Genomic DNA, 16,263 nt, shown 5'->3' on the forward strand with positions numbered 1-16,263 from the left:
TTGACACCATTTACTGCAATACTCCTTTCCTTTACTTTGGTTCTAAATCTTGTTTTTTTAAAGAGTTCTATTCCTTTCAATTTATAAATACTTACTCTTTTTTCAAACATATTTTGAATGTTTGTTGGTAAAGTATTTTTATTAACTTGGTACATTGTTTGTAATATTTTCAAATCGACTAAATCATGAAATTTAAGTACCCTATACTTAATAAACAATGGATTAGATGGATCTCTAAAACCACTGTTGCTAATCACTTTTAAAGCTCTTTTCTGCAAAATAAATAAAGGTTGTATATAGGTTGTATATGTTGATCCCCAGATTTCTACACAATAAGTTAAATATGGGACAATCAATGAATTGTACAATGTTAATAAACCATAACTATTTAATTAATATTTTACTTTATGCAAAACAGCAATGGCTTTCGCTATTTTTCCTTTTGTGTAATTTATGTGTGACTTCCATGTAAGATCTTCATCAATCATGACTCCTAAAATTTCGTTTCTTTTACCCTTTGTATATCCATTCCATCTATTTGTAATGACACATTATTTTTTTTCGCTCTATCATTAAACAATATAACATTTGTCTTATTAATATTTAGTGACAATCTGTTTATATCAAACCAATGTTTAACTTTTTCCAACTCTGTATTTATCACTTGTGCTACTTCCTGTATATCTCATCCAGAGTAAAACAGCGTTGTATCATCAGCAAATAAAATGCTGCCAAGCACATTGGATACATTCACAAAATCATTGATATACAATATAAACAGTTTGGGTCCAAGTACCGATCCTTGTGGTACACCATAAATAATGTTACACAATTCTGATTTGGTATTATTTATCTGAACAAACTGTTTTCTATTTTCTATGTAGCTTTTTACCCACTGATGTGCAACACCTCTTATTCCATATTGTTGTAACTTGTGAAGCAATCTTGAGTGGTCTATAACATCAAAAGCCTTTTTCAGGTCGATAAAAATACAAAATAATCCTTATTATCTATTGTTGTTGATATTTTCTCTATTAGTTCCATAATTGCCATAGCTGTCGAATGTATTGTTCTAAATCCATACTGAGCATTATTTAAAATATGATGTTTCTCAATAAATTTATCCAATCTTTTCACAAAAGCTTTTTCCATAATTTTAGAAAACTGTGGAAGCAATGATACTGGCCTGTAATTACAAAAAATTATGTTTGTCTCCATTTTTATATAATGGGACTACCTTAGCAATTTTCATTTCATCTGGAAAAATCCCAGTTGACAGAGACAGATTACAAATATAAGTAAATGGTTCAATAACAATTTCTATTTACTTTAGTTACTCTAGTTATTTACTAATAACAAAAATATAAATTCCAAAATATATGTTCAAATTATAAATATAATGTATGTACAAGTGTAAGTCACGGTTTTATTACTAGATTGGGAGGACCTACAATTTATACTAAAGTGTGACTTGTTTACCAAAAATCACACATTCATTATTATTAATGATAATAATCAGTATTTATATAACCAGACAAATATATTCATACATACAGTCAATTTAAAGTTTCCAGTTCACCTAACCTGCATGTCTTTGGAAGGCGTTGTAGTTTGAAGTTGGAGCACCCAGAGGGAACCCACACAAACACAAGGAGAAGATGCAAACTCCACACAGAAAGGCCACAGGTGGGAATCGATCTCAGGACCTTCTCACTGTGAAGTGATAATGTTAACCACCATTTGTCTGCCCTGTGATAGATTTGTGTGTGTCTCTCTCACCAAATGACTGCTGGGATAGGTTCCAGCCCTCCATGATCCTTAACTGGAATAAGTGGTTACAGGAAATGAACAATTTGTGTTTGTGTTTGACAGGAATCACCACACTAAACAAAGAAACTCCAGTTAAAACAACAGTACACTATAACAGTACACAAAAATTCTAAATTAAAGAGCTGTTGAAAAAAGTCAGTTGGACTCACATTTAAATCCTTGTGTTCCCAAATGTGGACCAGCAATCTGTGTTCTTGTGTCAAACATCCAATATGATGTCAATTGCACGTTTATTTGTCCATCTTTTTAAAATTTGAAAAGTCCTTGTGTTAGGGAAACTGCACATGCTGTGGTGAGCACATGGGCTATGCTGAGTTCCTGTCCATTGTTACACTTGCACCAGGGAAATGTTGGATTTAAAAGCAAATCTGAATTTAAAGTTTATCTGAGTCAAATCTGATCTTACTGATTGGCTGTCCACATTATTTATAGCAAATGCAGTCTTCATATGCCATCTAATCCACATTGGTTGCCATAATAATGAAAGTCAGGCACTTGTAAACCATCATGTAATGTAGGGTTTGGCATTACTGTTATGACTTAGGTTTAAGTGTAGGGTTTTGCGTTACTGTTCTTGTTTACCTTTCTGGTTAGGGTTTGGTGTTACTGTTACTGTTTAGGTTTCTGGTGAGGGTTTGGCATTACCGTTAGGTTTTAGGTGTAACATTGGGGTTTAGCATTACTGTGAGGGTTTAGGTTTCTGGTTAGGGTTTGGTGATACTGTTACTGTTTAGGTTAGGGTTTGGCATTACTGTTAGTGTTTAGCTTTCCGGTTAGGGTTTGGCATTACTGTTAGTGTTTAGCTTTCCGGTTAGGGTTTTGCGTTACTGCTAGGTTTTAGCTTTCCGGTTAGGGTTTTGCGTTACTGCTAGGTTTTAGGTTTAAGGTTAGGGTTTGGTGTTACTGGTACTGTGAGGGTTTAGGTTTAAGGTTAGAGTTTGGTGTTACCGGTAATGTTAGGGTTTAGGTTTAAGGTTAGGGTTTGGTGTTACCGGGACTGTTAGGGTTTAGGTTTAAGGTTAGGGTTTGGTGTTACCGGTAATGTTAGGGTTTAGGTTTAAGGTTAGGGTTTGGTGTTACCGGGACTGTTAGGGTTTAGGTTTAAGGTTAGGGTTTGGTGTTACCGGTAATGTTACGGTTTAGGTTTAAGGTTAGGGTTTGGTGTTACTAGTACTATTAGGATTTTGGTTTCTGGTTCGGGTTTGTCATTACTGTTAGAATTTAGGTTTAAAGTTAGGGTTTGGTGTTAGCAGTACTGTAAGGGTTTAGGTTTAAGGTTAAGGTTTGGTGTTACTGGTACTGTTAGGGTTTAGGTTACCTGGTTCAGGTTTGTCATTACTGTTAGGGTTTAGGTTTAAGGTTAGGATTTGGTGTTACCTGTACTGTGAGGGTTTAGGATTAAGGTTAGGGTTTAGGATTAAGGTTGGGGTTTAGGATTAAGGTTAGGGTTTTGTGTTTCGTAAATGTTGTCTTTTATATCGTACTTTTGTGAACCTACCTACGTTTTTCTCATTTAATTTGAGATAAAAGTGCTCAACAGTCTCAGGTCCAATTCCTTAGCGGGTTTTAGACTTGATTGGATCCTGCACCACACAGAGGAACTGAAAGACTGCACGGAATGTGGCCGAATGAATAGAAAGGTCTTAAGAGCTCTTAGCTTTGAGCAGGAAAACATGAATCACAGCACTCGTCGACCCCGTCACTCATTTGATCCACTTCCAAATGTCACCATGTCGCAGACCTTTGTTGAGCTCAGCGGGCAGCGAACCTGTTCCCGAAACATGGCAGGATACAAAAACTGCATCATAACCTCAGCTGCATTCACCAAACACGCTCAGCTTGGGCGTAATTTAAAAATTAATTTGAAATCAAAATTATATAAGCAGGTAAACATCACAATTACGGCCGGGCGGCTCGACGCTGCGTTCAGCCGCCATGAAGGATGAACAGGAAAATGGAAGCACGGCGGCGAGGTCAGCTAGGCCGAGGCCGGCAATATTAACAGGAAATAGAACGGAGCACAGACGTTGGTGGGCTGCAACTAAACGAGTGATTATCATTCATTTACAGAATGTTTGTCTTTCACAACACAAACGCTGTTCCAACTCACCGCCAAAACTCCTCTTCCCTTTTTTCCTTTTCTTCCTTTACTTATTTTTCTCCTTTCTTTCCATTCGTTAGCCGCTCTAAGTTGGATTTTCTTGTGTCTTTATATTTTCTGATACATTTATATCTATTTTTTTTTTTTTTTTTTGCTTTTCTTCATTTTTAAAACCTTTTTGAATTGTTTGATGTTCTCTTTTCATTGTATCTTTATCTTTCCTAATCTTCTTTTTTAAGTTTCATTTTCTCATCCTTTGTTATTTTCTTTCCCCTTCTAATAATTGTATTACTTTATCTTTTCTATCTTTTCTTTTTTCTTTTGTCTTTTTCATGTGTTTCCTTTTTGTAATTATTGCGTTATTTTTACTTTTCTTCTCTCTTTATTTCTTTACCCTTTTTTGTTCCCTATTTTTTGTGCACCTTTTTTATGTTTCCATTTATCTTCACCTTCTTTAAATCTTCCTTGTGTCCTTTACTGTCATTCCCTTCTACCCTTCCATTTTCTTATTTTCCTTCATCTTTTTCATCCATTTGAACTGCTGGTAATCTCATTCACATAAAATCCTTAGAAGATTGCCTTGCATCAATGAGATGATGAATGTCTAGCAATTTCCTACTTTTAAACTCTGATAAGACTGAAATGATGGTTCTTGGTCCAGTGAGACATCGGCATCAATTTGACCAATTAAGGCTTAGCCTAGGCTCATGTGTCATACATCACACTGACAAAGTGAGGAACCTTGGGGTAATTTTTTGATCCTGTGTTGTCCTTTGACCTCCACATTAGAGATATTACAAGGACTGCTTTCTTCCACCTGTGAAATATAGTGAAGATTCGTCCCATCCTGTCTATGGCTGATGCTGAGACCCTGATCCATGTGTTTATCTCTTCCAGATGGGACTACCACAATGTTCTATTTTCTGGTTTACCGCAGTCCAGCATTAGGGCTCTTCAGTTGGTTCAAAATGCTGCTGCCAGACTTTTGACATGAAGCAGAAAGTTTGACCACATTACACCCATTTTGGCGTCTTTTCACTGGCTTCCTGTCCCAGTGAGATCAGATTTTAAGTTTATTACTAACCTATAAATTTGTTCACGGACTGGCACCTCCCTACTTAAGCCCTATGTACCAGCCCGAGCTTTGTGTTCTCAGGGTGCAGGACTACTAAGTGTCCCTAGGGTGCATAAGAAGTCTGCAGGTCACAGAGCTTTCTCTTTTTGTGCCCCCGTTCTGTGGAATTTTCTCCCTGCATCAATAAAACAGTCAGATTCTGTGGAGATTTTCAAGTCCAGACTTAAGATGCACTTATTTTCCCTTTCGTGTGGCTAGCATACTGGCATAGTATGCTACTATGCTTTTTACTCTTTTAAATTCATTTTATTAGTAAAGAGAGCGGGCCGCAGCCTCAACTTTACCTAAATTCTGGATCTTTTAGTGAAGCTTAAGGCTAGTGGCCGGTGATCACCTTAGTATTTCTTAGATTTTCTTGTTGTTTAATGCTGACTAATTATACTGTATTTGTTGTCTTTCTGATGCCTGATTCTGTTTTTTCTCTGTGTTTGAGGTGCGGCTCCATCCAGAGATGGGAGTGGTGTCTTCTTCTGGAAACCTCCCATCCTGTGCACCAGCATGGACTCCCAAAATTTCCTGTATGTTCGTTTTGTGAATTGTTTTACAATTTATGTCTATAGCATGGCCCAAGCAGAGGGTCACCCCTTTGAGTCTGGTCTGCTTGAGGTTTCTTCCTCAAATCATCAGAGGGAGTTTTTTCTTACCACTGTCGCCTGTGTGCTTGCTCTGGGGGTTGGTAAGGTTAGACCTTATTTGTGTGAAGCACCTTGAGGCAGCTTTGTTGTGATTTGGTGCTATATATGAAAATAAATTAAATTAATTAAATTAAATCCCATTATCTTTATTCATCGTCTCCTTTCTTTTCATTTATCCCCTTTTTTCTCTGCTTTTCCTTTCCTTACCTTTATCTTTGGTTAATCTGCTTTGTCTTTATACTGACTTTGATCTTTTGTCTTCTTGTTTCCTTTCCTTCCTCTCTTCCCTCCTCAGCTGAGATCCTGTTTTTATTGGCTGATCTTTACCGGAGGCTGAACTCATGTCCTTTTGCTCGTCTCTTAATAAAACAGCTGCTTCATTCCGGGTGTGTTTGTTCATGTGAGCAGCACAGCGTGCGTGATGTGCACGCTCTCCACAGGATGCTCATGCTGCCACCATGAACACATGATTCAAAGATTCAAAGAAATTTATTGTCATATGCACAGTACAGAAGAACATCTTCCCTGCACAATGAAATGTGGCTACTGCATTTAACCCAATCCTATTTGCCAGTAGGAGCAGAAGTCGCCATTAGGCGCCCGGGGACCAGCTCCAGATGTACATCCCTGCCTTGGTCAACAGCAGGGCTGAGCAAACCAACACCGACCCATAACAAACAACACACACACAACACACAACACATAGGCCGGCCCGGTACATAAAACATATATATGAAAGCAAAACACGAGGGAAAAGGAGAAGAAAAAAAACCCTCATAGCTGCTGCATTACACAGCGGCAATGAGGAAAAAAAATCCCCATCAGCACAGAAAAACAATAATCACAGAGACAAAAACAAGGACACAGGACGACAACCGAGATTTGAAAGGACCAGTTTATCAGAACACTCCGGAGGCAGCCTGTTCGGCGCCGTCAACGGCCTTGTCCGACAATCCTGGAGGGGGGAAAAGGCCTCATGACAATCTGTCATGAGGCCTTTCAGAGCCACTTTGGTTTGTTGAACATGATGTGGTGTCCGTTGTGATTTTGTTGTTTTCTTCCTTTAAATCAGCACTTCCTGTGTGGGTTTTTAAAACTCTTTTTTCTTTCTTTGCTGTGTCTCAGGTGGATGATGAAAACAGAAGTCTCTCCTGTTGTCATCAGTCTGACCCGGATGGTGCGTCGTGGAAGACTAGTGATTTTGTTGTTGTAATTCACTTTTCTGACAACAAGTCACAGTCTACCTCAGCGCGTCACGCCTGCATGCGCTCCTCCTCGCGCCACTTAACCGCGTTTCGACATGTGGACACGTGGTGACATTTTGTGGATCATTTTGTTGCACCTTAACCTGTATGTTTGTGCTTCTAGAGACTTTATGCCGTAACTCGGGAACCAACAGCCTCATGGGTTTCATATTTGTATTAAGTGATTTTCAGCATACATTTCAGTACCATTTTATATTAAGGTCCTTGTAATTAACTGATAATAAGACCTTAAGTCATATAATACCAACACTGTGTGTTAATAAGGAATACATATGTTTATATATGTTTGTTGATATTATGTGTTAATAAGGCCTTAATATGTTCTTGAATAAGGTGTATTGGCATTATGTGTTAATAAGACCTTAAGTTCTTATATAATGTTTACAGACATTACTGTGTGTTACTGTGTGTCTTTTTTGCTCTTGCTTGCCTCTACTGGTGGTTGGCTCTCACTGCGGTATTGTATCACTTCCTGTTCCGGAGCACAGTGGTGTTTTGCTGTATCTGTTAGCTGTTTAATCTGCGCAGTTAGATTGATCTAGTTATCTAGATTACGATTTGTTTCCCAGTGTAATCCTTAACTAAAGCACTCCTTCTGCTGAATCACCTCTAAATTATTTACACATTATTCACTTTGCGTGTTTTTAGGAATCCGCTAGCTTAGCGCAGCTACTAGCTCTTAGCCGGTTTAGCATGGCGGCTTCTCCTGTCTCTCCCGCACTTTTCTGCTCTGGGTGTGAAATGTTTAGTTATTCCTCGGCCTCCTTTAGCAGTAACAGTACTTGTAATAAGTGTAGCTTATTCGTAGCTTTGGAGGCCAGGCTGGGCGAATTGGAGACTCGGCTCCGCACCGTGGAAAATTCTACAGCTAGCCAGGCCCCTGTAGTCGGTGTGGACCAAGGTAGCTTAGCCGCCCTTAGTTTCCCTCTGGCAGATCCCGAGCAGCCGGGAAAGCAGGCCGACTGGGTGACTGTGAGGAGGAAGCGTAGTTCTAAACAGAAGCCCCGTGTACACCGCCAACCCGTTCACATTTCTAACCGTTTTTCCCCACTCGACGACACACCCGCCAAGGATCAAACTCTGGTTATTGGTGACTCTGTTTTGAGAAATGTGAAGTTAGCGACACCAGCAACCATAGTCAATTGTCTTCCGGGGGCCAGAGCAGGCGACATTGAAGGAAATTTGAAACTGCTGGCTAAGGCTAAGCGTAAATTTGGTAAGATTGTAATTCACGTCGGCAGTAATGACACCCGGTTACGCCAATCGGAGGTCACTAAAATTAACATTAAATCGGTGTGTAACTTTGCAAAAACAATGTCGGACTCTGTAGTTTTCTCTGGGCCCCTCCCCAATCGGACCAGGAGTGACATGTTTAGCCGCATGTTCTCCTTGAATTGCTGGCTGTCTGAGTGGAGTCCAAAAAATGAGGTGGGCTTCATAGATAATTGGCAAAGCTTCTGGGGAAAACCTGGTCTTGTTAGGAGAGACGGCATCCATCCCACTTTGGATGGAGCAGCTCTCATTTCTAGAAATCTGGCCAATTTTCTTAAATCCTCCAAACCGTGACTATCCAGGGTTGGGACCAGGAAGCAGAGTTGTAGTCTTACACACCTCTCTGCAGCTTCTCTCCCCCTGCCATCCCCTCATTACCCCATCCCCGTAGAGACGGTGCCTGCTCCCAGACCACCAACAACCAGCAAAAATCTATTTAAGCATAAAAATTCAAAAAGAAAAAATAATATAGCACCTTCAACTGCACCACAGACTAAAACAGTTAAATGTGGTCTATTAAACATTAGGTCTCTCTCTTCTAAGTCCCTGTTAGTAAATGATATAATAATTGATCAACATATTGATTTATTCTGCCTTACAGAAACCTGGTTACAGCAGGATGAATATGTTAGTTTAAATGAGTCAACACCCCCGAGTCACACTAACTGTCAGAATGCTCGTAGCACGGGCCGAGGGGGAGGATTAGCAGCAATCTTCCATTCCAGCTTATTAATTAATCAAAAACCCAGACAGAGCTTTAATTCATTTGAAAGCTTGACTCTTAGTCTTGTCCATCCAAATTGGAAGTCCCAAAAACCAGTTTTATTTGTTATTATCTATCGTCCACCTGGTCGTTACTGTGAGTTTCTCTGTGAATTTTCAGACCTTTTGTCTGACTTAGTGCTTAGCTCAGATAAGATAATTATAGTGGGCGATTTTAACATCCACACAGATGCTGAGAATGACAGCCTCAACACTGCATTTAATCTATTATTAGACTCTATTGGCTTTGCTCAAAATGTAAATGAGTCCACCCACCACTTTAATCATATCTTAGATCTTGTTCTGACTTATGGTATGGAAATAAAAGACTTAACAGTATTCCCTGAAAACTCCCTTCTGTCTGATCATTTCTTAATAACATTTACATTTACTCTGATGGACTACCCTGCAGTGGGGAATAAGTTTCATTACACTAGAAGTCTTTCAGAAAGCGCTGTAACTAGGTTTAAGGATATGATTCCTTCTTTATGTTCTCTAATGCCAGTGCAGAGTAGCTACCTAAACTCTGTAAGTGAGATAGAGTATCTCGTCAGTAGTTTTACATCCTCATTGAAGACAACTTTGGATGCTGTAGGTCCTCTGAAAAAGAGAGCTTTAAATCAGAAGTGCCTGACTCCGTGGTATAACTCACAAACTCGTAGCTTAAAGCAGATAACCCGGAAATGGCATCTCACTAATTTAGAAGATCTTCACTTAGCCTGGAAAAAGAGTCTGTTGCTCTATAAAAAAGCCCTCCGTAAAGCTAGGACATCTTTCTACTCATCACTAATTGAAGAAAATAAGAACAACCCCAGGTTTCTTTTCAGCACTGTAGCCAGGCTGACAAAGAGTCAGAGCTCTATTGAGCTGAGTATTCCATTAACTTTAACTAGTAATGACTTCATGACTTTCTTTGCTAACAAAATTTTAACTATTAGAGAAAAGATTACTCATAACCATCCCAAAGACGTATTGTTATCTTTGGCTGCTTTCAGTGATGCCGGTATTTGGTTAGACACTTTCTCTCCGATTGTTCTGTCTGAGTTATTTTCATTAGTTACTTCATCCAAACCATCAACATGTTTATTAGACCCCATTCCTACCAGGCTGCTCAAGGAAGCCCTACCATTATTTAATGCTTCGATCTTAAATATGATCAATCTATCTTTGTTAGTTGGCTATGTACCACAGGCTTTTAAGGTGGCAGTAATTAAACCATTACTTAAAAAGCCATCACTTGACCCAGCTATCTTAGCTAATTATAGGCTAATCTCCAACCTTCCTTTTCTCTCAAAAATTCTTGAAAGGGTAGTTGTAAAACAGCTAACTGATCATCTGCAGAGGAATGGTCTATTTGAAGAGTTTCAGTCAGGTTTTAGAATTCATCATAGTACAGAAACAGCATTAGTGAAGGTTACAAATGATCTTCTTATGGCCTCGGACAGTGGACTCATCTCTGTGCTTGTTCTGTTAGACCTCAGTGCTGCTTTTGATACTGTTGACCATAAAATTGTATTACAGAGATTAGAGCATGCCATAGGTATTAAAGGCACTGCGCTGCGGTGGTTTGAATCATATTTGTCTAATAGATTACAATTTGTTCATGTAAATGGGGAATCTTCTTCACAGACTAAAGTTAATTATGGAGTTCCACAAGGTTCTGTGCTAGGACCAATTTTATTCACTTTATACATGCTTCCCTTAGGCAGTATTATTAGACGGCATTGCTTAAATTTTCATTGTTACGCAGATGATACCCAGCTTTATCTATCCATGAAGCCAGAGGACACACACCAATTAGCTAAACTGCAGGATTGTCTTACAGACATAAAGACATGGATGACCTCTAATTTCCTGCTTTTAAACTCAGATAAAACTGAAGTTATTGTACTTGGCCCCACAAATCTTAGAAACATGGTGTCTAACCAGATCCTTACTCTGGATGGCATTACCCTGACCTCTAGTAATATTGTGAGAAATCTTGGAGTCATTTTTGATCAGGATATGTCATTCAAAGCGCATATTAAACAAATATGTAGGACTGCTTTTTTGCATTTACGCAATATCTCTAAAATTAGAAAGGTCTTGTCTCAGAGTGATGCTGAAAAACTAATTCATGCATTTATTTCCTCTAGGCTGGACTACTGTAATTCATTATTATCAGGTTGTCCTAAAAGTTCCCTAAAAAGCCTTCAGTTAATTCAAAATGCTGCAGCTAGAGTACTAACAGGGACTAGAAGGAGAGAGCATATCTCACCCATATTGGCCTCTCTTCATTGGCTTCCTGTTAATTCTAGAATAGAATTTAAAATTCTTCTTCTTACTTATAAGGTTTTGAATAATCAGGTCCCATCTTATCTTAGGGACCTCGTAGTACCATATCACCCCAATAGAGCACTTCGCTCTCAGACTGCAGGCTTACTTGTAGTTCCTAGGGTTTGTAAGAGTAGAATGGGAGGCAGAGCTTTCAGCTTTCAGGCTCCTCTCCTGTGGAACCAGCTCCCAATTCAGATCAGGGAGACAGACACCCTCTCTACTTTTAAGATTAGGCTTAAAACTTTCCTTTTTGCTAAAGCTTATAGTTAGGGCTGGATCAGGTGACCCTGAACCATCCCTTAGTTATGCTGCTATAGACGTAGACTGCTGGGGGGTTCCCATGATGCACTGTTTCTTTCTCTTTTTGCTCTGTATGCACCACTCTGCATTTAATCATTAGTGATTGATCTCTGCTCCCCTCCACAGCATGTCTTTTTCCTGGTTCTCTCCCTCAGCCCCAACCAGTCCCAGCAGAAGACTGCCCCTCCCTGAGCCTGGTTCTGCTGGAGGTTGCTTCCTGTTAAAAGGGAGTTTTTCCTTCCCACTGTAGCCAAGTGCTTGCTCACAGGGGGTCGTTTTGACCTTTGGGGTTTTACATAATTATTGTATGGCCTTGCCTTACAATATAAGGTGCCTTGGGGCAACTGTTTGTTGTGATTTGGCGCTATATAAAAAAAAAATTGATTGAAAAATTGATTGAATTGTTAATATAGCCTTAGCATGCTCTTAAATAAGGTGTATTGACATTATATGTTAATAAGACTGTGTTGAGTTCTTATATAACACTTAATATTAATTCATGAGGGATATGCTCCAGCTCCCGCCCCCCTCCCCCCAATTAGAGTAATTAGAGTAAGCGTGTGTAGAAAATGGATGGATGGATTACTACATGAATTCGGCCTTAATAAACCTTTATAGAATTCTTAACATTATATTGATAAGGCCTTAATGGGTGATTCTTTAACTACGGGCTCTATTGGCCTTGTAAATGTAATTTCCACCACACCATTGCCTTACAATATAAAGCGCCTTGGGGCAACTGTTTGTTGTGATATGGTGCTATATACATGTGCTCTGATGTCACTGTTTATCTCCATAGAAACTACCCAAACAATCTTTCATATAAACTGTTTAGGGACATTACAGTGTTGTGGTGGAAATTACGGCAACAGTGTGGGACAACTACATTTTGTTTAAAAAAAATCACAACAGTTGTATGACACTGAATACCCCAATTATGTTTTGATTATTTTACTGATATTTTATTCAGAGATATTTTAAAACATTAGAAAAAACGTTTCTTTACCATTCATTTTTATCATTGAAGATCAAAAGTCTGGGTGTGGGACAAGCACAAAATGGCAATATTTGCATATAATGATGCTGAAAAAAGGTGAAAAAGTCATCATAGACTACTAGAACAAATTTCTTAACACACTTTCATTGTAAAGATAACTATAAAAGTGTGAAATTTACCCTTTTTTCTGTTTTTCATACAATATGATCAAAGGACATAATAAGTGCCCGTAGTCTAAGAATCACCCTAATATGTTCTTATGTAAAATTTAACATTATGATGCTTATTAATATTATGTGTTAATAAGGCCTAATGGCCCGGTCACACTGCACTTAATGAAGGGCAATGAAGCCCAAAAGAAACAAGAAATCTGGACTTTCGTTGACATTGTTTAACCTTCGCACAGCGTCGTTCCTGCAGCTGGTGCTTTGTCAGGATTTTTAAAGTAGAAAAATTTGAACGAATGCCGCCAAAAACCTCAATTTGTCCGTATTTCATTTTGCTGTCGTGCTTGACGGTTTTTCATCATTTGCTTAGTTTTTGTAATGTTAGCATTTAGTTTGACTTCATTCGGCCAGCTGAATTTTTTCACACAGTGCAGAAGCCGGTTTGTGAGATGAAGCTCCTCCATGGCGGTGCTGGTGTTTGATCACATCACATGCCGCTGCATGTGATGTGGTGAGTGCTGCCGTGGTCATGCCGTGGTGCTGGCCAGCCAGAAAGAATTATCAGCGCACAGCAGTCTGTGATCATGGTGTGGTTCCAACACATCACGCACCTGAGGTGAGAGTTGCTGCACAAAAAGTATGGCCAGAGCTGCAGCATTTTGTCCATGAACTCTGAAGGGCTTCTTGTTCTCCAGCCTGTGCAGAGAGAAAAGCCTGCTGGCCCTCAGTCTGACAGTACAAAAGTGTTGAGGAAGTGATCCTTGATCACTGCGTATTTGTTCAAAGCGGGGGCTTTGCAGGACCACAATCAGCTGCGTTTGTTTCTGTGGAGCTGAGGGCCGACACAACATAAAATAATATTTCCTGTTGTCTGCTGTGATCTCCCAGAGCGAACTGTGTCTCTGTTTGTGCAAACCAGGTGGCAGTTTACAGAAGTGTGACTTTGAGTATCAAGTGTGGAAAAAAGTTCCAGCAGCAGTGGACATTCATGTGTGAACAGCTTTGATCAACAGAGGTGTGACATATGGAAACAGAAGACCCAGTGTCTTCTGTTTTCATATGTTATTTGAAGAGAGAAGGTGAAGCGCATATGTGTGTGTCTGATCCACGTACACAGTGCCTGTGCATGTGTGAGGTGATCAGAGACAGCAGGGTTTTGAAAAAAGGGAGAGAGGGTGACAGTTCTCTCTCTCGTACACATGCATTTCGGGTGTACAGACAGCAGTTAGAGTTATGGCAGTTGAGAGATTTGAGATACATTTGGTGTGTTTGCAGTGTGTATAATTTTGGTGGAATATTTAGCGTGTGTGGTTAGTGTGGTGGGTTTTGTTTGTTTTGTAAAAATGAGGCGTCTTATGAATGTTGAGCAAGCGCTCCAGTTTTATTTATTTATTTTTTTTAAATTGGAGCAAGACGGAGCACACAGTGTGTCATCAGAGTTTGAACCAGATAGTGAGGATTCTGATGATCATGGAGATGATCCCTCTTTTCTTCTGGACAAGGAACCAGAACAGGTGGATCCACTAACCTGCGCACAGATCTCCACAGTGGGTTGGATCGCACGCTTCTTTTTGCACCTCCTCCAGGACTCAGGTGCTACAGAGCTCCGTCCCAGCGCTGAGTCCTGGAACACAGAGCAGGATGCAGACACACACTACTCCAGCAGTGGCTCCAGGTGCATTTCATCTAAAGTGTGGAGATCAATGTTAGCTTCGGTTTCATTTTGTTCCTCTTTTGCACTCTTGATTTGCAGGCTATTCAGTGATGAGAAAAGTAGAAAGCTCATTTGACCACCTTTTGTCAACGATTTATGACTTTTTTCCCTTCGTTCAGGACTCGTCGTATGCTGTGTGACCGGGCCATAGTAAGTACTTATATAGTGCTTATTACCTCCGCCAATGAAGTTGGAGGAGTTTATGTTATCACCCATGTTTGTTTGTTTGTCTGTTTGTGAACAGCCTGGGGTCCACAATTTTTCATACATCGTTATCAAAGCGCATATTAAACAAATATGTAGGACTGCTTTTTTGCAATTAGAAAGGTCTTGTCTCAGAGTGATGCTGAAAAACTAATTCATGCATTTGTTTCCTCTAGACTGGACTATTGTAATTCATTATTATCAGGTTGTCCTAAAAGTTCCCTGAAAAGCCTTCAGTTAATTCAAAATGCTGCAGCTAGAGTACTAACAGGGACTAGAAGGAGAGAGCATATCTCACCCATACTGGCCTCTCTTCATTGGCTTCCTGTTAATTCTAGAATAGAATTTAAAATTCTTCTTCTTATAAGGTTTTGAATAATCAGGTCCCATCTTATCTTAGGGACCTCATAGTACCATATCACCCCAATAGAGCACTTCGTTCTCAGACTGCAGGCTTACTTGTAGTTCCTAGGGTTTGTAAGAGTAGAATGGGAGGCAGAGCCTTCAGCTTTCAGGCTCCTCTCCTGTGGAACCAGCTCCCAATTCAGATCAGGGAGACAGACACCCTCTCTACTTTTAAGATTAGGCTTAAAACTTTCCTTTTTGCTAAAGCTTATAGTTAGGGCTGGATCAGGTGACCCTGAACCATCCCTTAGTTATGCTGCTATAGACTTAGACTGCTGGGGGGTTCCCATGATGCACTGAGTGTTTCTTTCTCTTTTTGCTCTGTATGCACCACTCTGCATTTAATCATTAGTGATCGATCTCTGCTCCCCTCCACAGCATGTCTTTTTCCTGGTTCTCTCCCTCAGCCCCAACCAGTCCCAGCAGAAGACTGCCCCTCCCTGAGCATGGTTCTGCTGGAGGTCTCTTCCTGTTAAAAGGGAGTTTTTCCTTCCCACTGTCGCCAAGTGCTTGCTCACAGGGGGTCGTTTTGACTGTTGGGGTTTTTACGTAATTATTGTATGGCCTTACCTTACAATATAAAGTGCCTTGGGGCAACTGTTTGTTGTGATTTGGCGCTATATAAATAAAAATTGATTGATTGATTGATTGATTATGAAATTTTTACTGAAGATTTATATCCTGATAGGCAAGAACTGATTCAATCAGTCAGGAAGGTCAGCCAAAGTCAGAAAAATTCTTGGAAAAATCCCTCTTTTCCATTGAGTGAATTTTCAAAATTCATAACTTTGTGAATTGTTCTGTAATTTGTGTCTGTATCATGGCCGAAGCAGAGGGTCACCCCTTTGAGTCTGGTCTGCTTGAGGTGTCTTCCTCAGAGGGAGTTTTTTTCCTTACCACTGCTGCTCTGGGGGTTGGTAAGGTTAGACCTTACTTGTGTGAAGCGTCTTGAGGCAACTCTGTTGTGATTTGGCGCTATATAAATGAAAGTAAATTGAAATTGAAATCTGTCAAAAAAGATCAAATTTCTGTCATAGTTGAGAGCAATATGTAGGATGGTATCCTTTATCGACTGACAAAATTTGATTGGACTCTGATCCAGATTACAGATTTTGTGGCCATTTAAATGTAACATTGAAAACTCCATTTGATGTATATTA

The 16,263-nt window shown here is 39.6% G+C and overlaps 1 long non-coding RNA gene across 1 annotated transcript; it reads right to left on the reverse strand.

The window, feature by feature from the left end:
- Positions 1-7,239: 7,239 nt before the first annotated feature.
- Positions 7,240-12,869, reverse strand: LOC117515170. Its single transcript, XR_004562093.1, has 3 exons — positions 12,859-12,869; positions 8,761-8,767; positions 7,240-7,369 (listed from the first exon to the last, which is right to left on the reverse strand). It is a non-coding gene; the product is annotated as an uncharacterized LOC117515170 (long non-coding RNA).
- Positions 12,870-16,263: the final 3,394 nt, after the last annotated feature.

Source organism: Thalassophryne amazonica, chromosome 8, assembly GCF_902500255.1.
Source record: "Thalassophryne amazonica chromosome 8, fThaAma1.1, whole genome shotgun sequence".
Classification (NCBI taxonomy): domain Eukaryota; kingdom Metazoa; phylum Chordata; class Actinopteri; order Batrachoidiformes; family Batrachoididae; genus Thalassophryne; species Thalassophryne amazonica.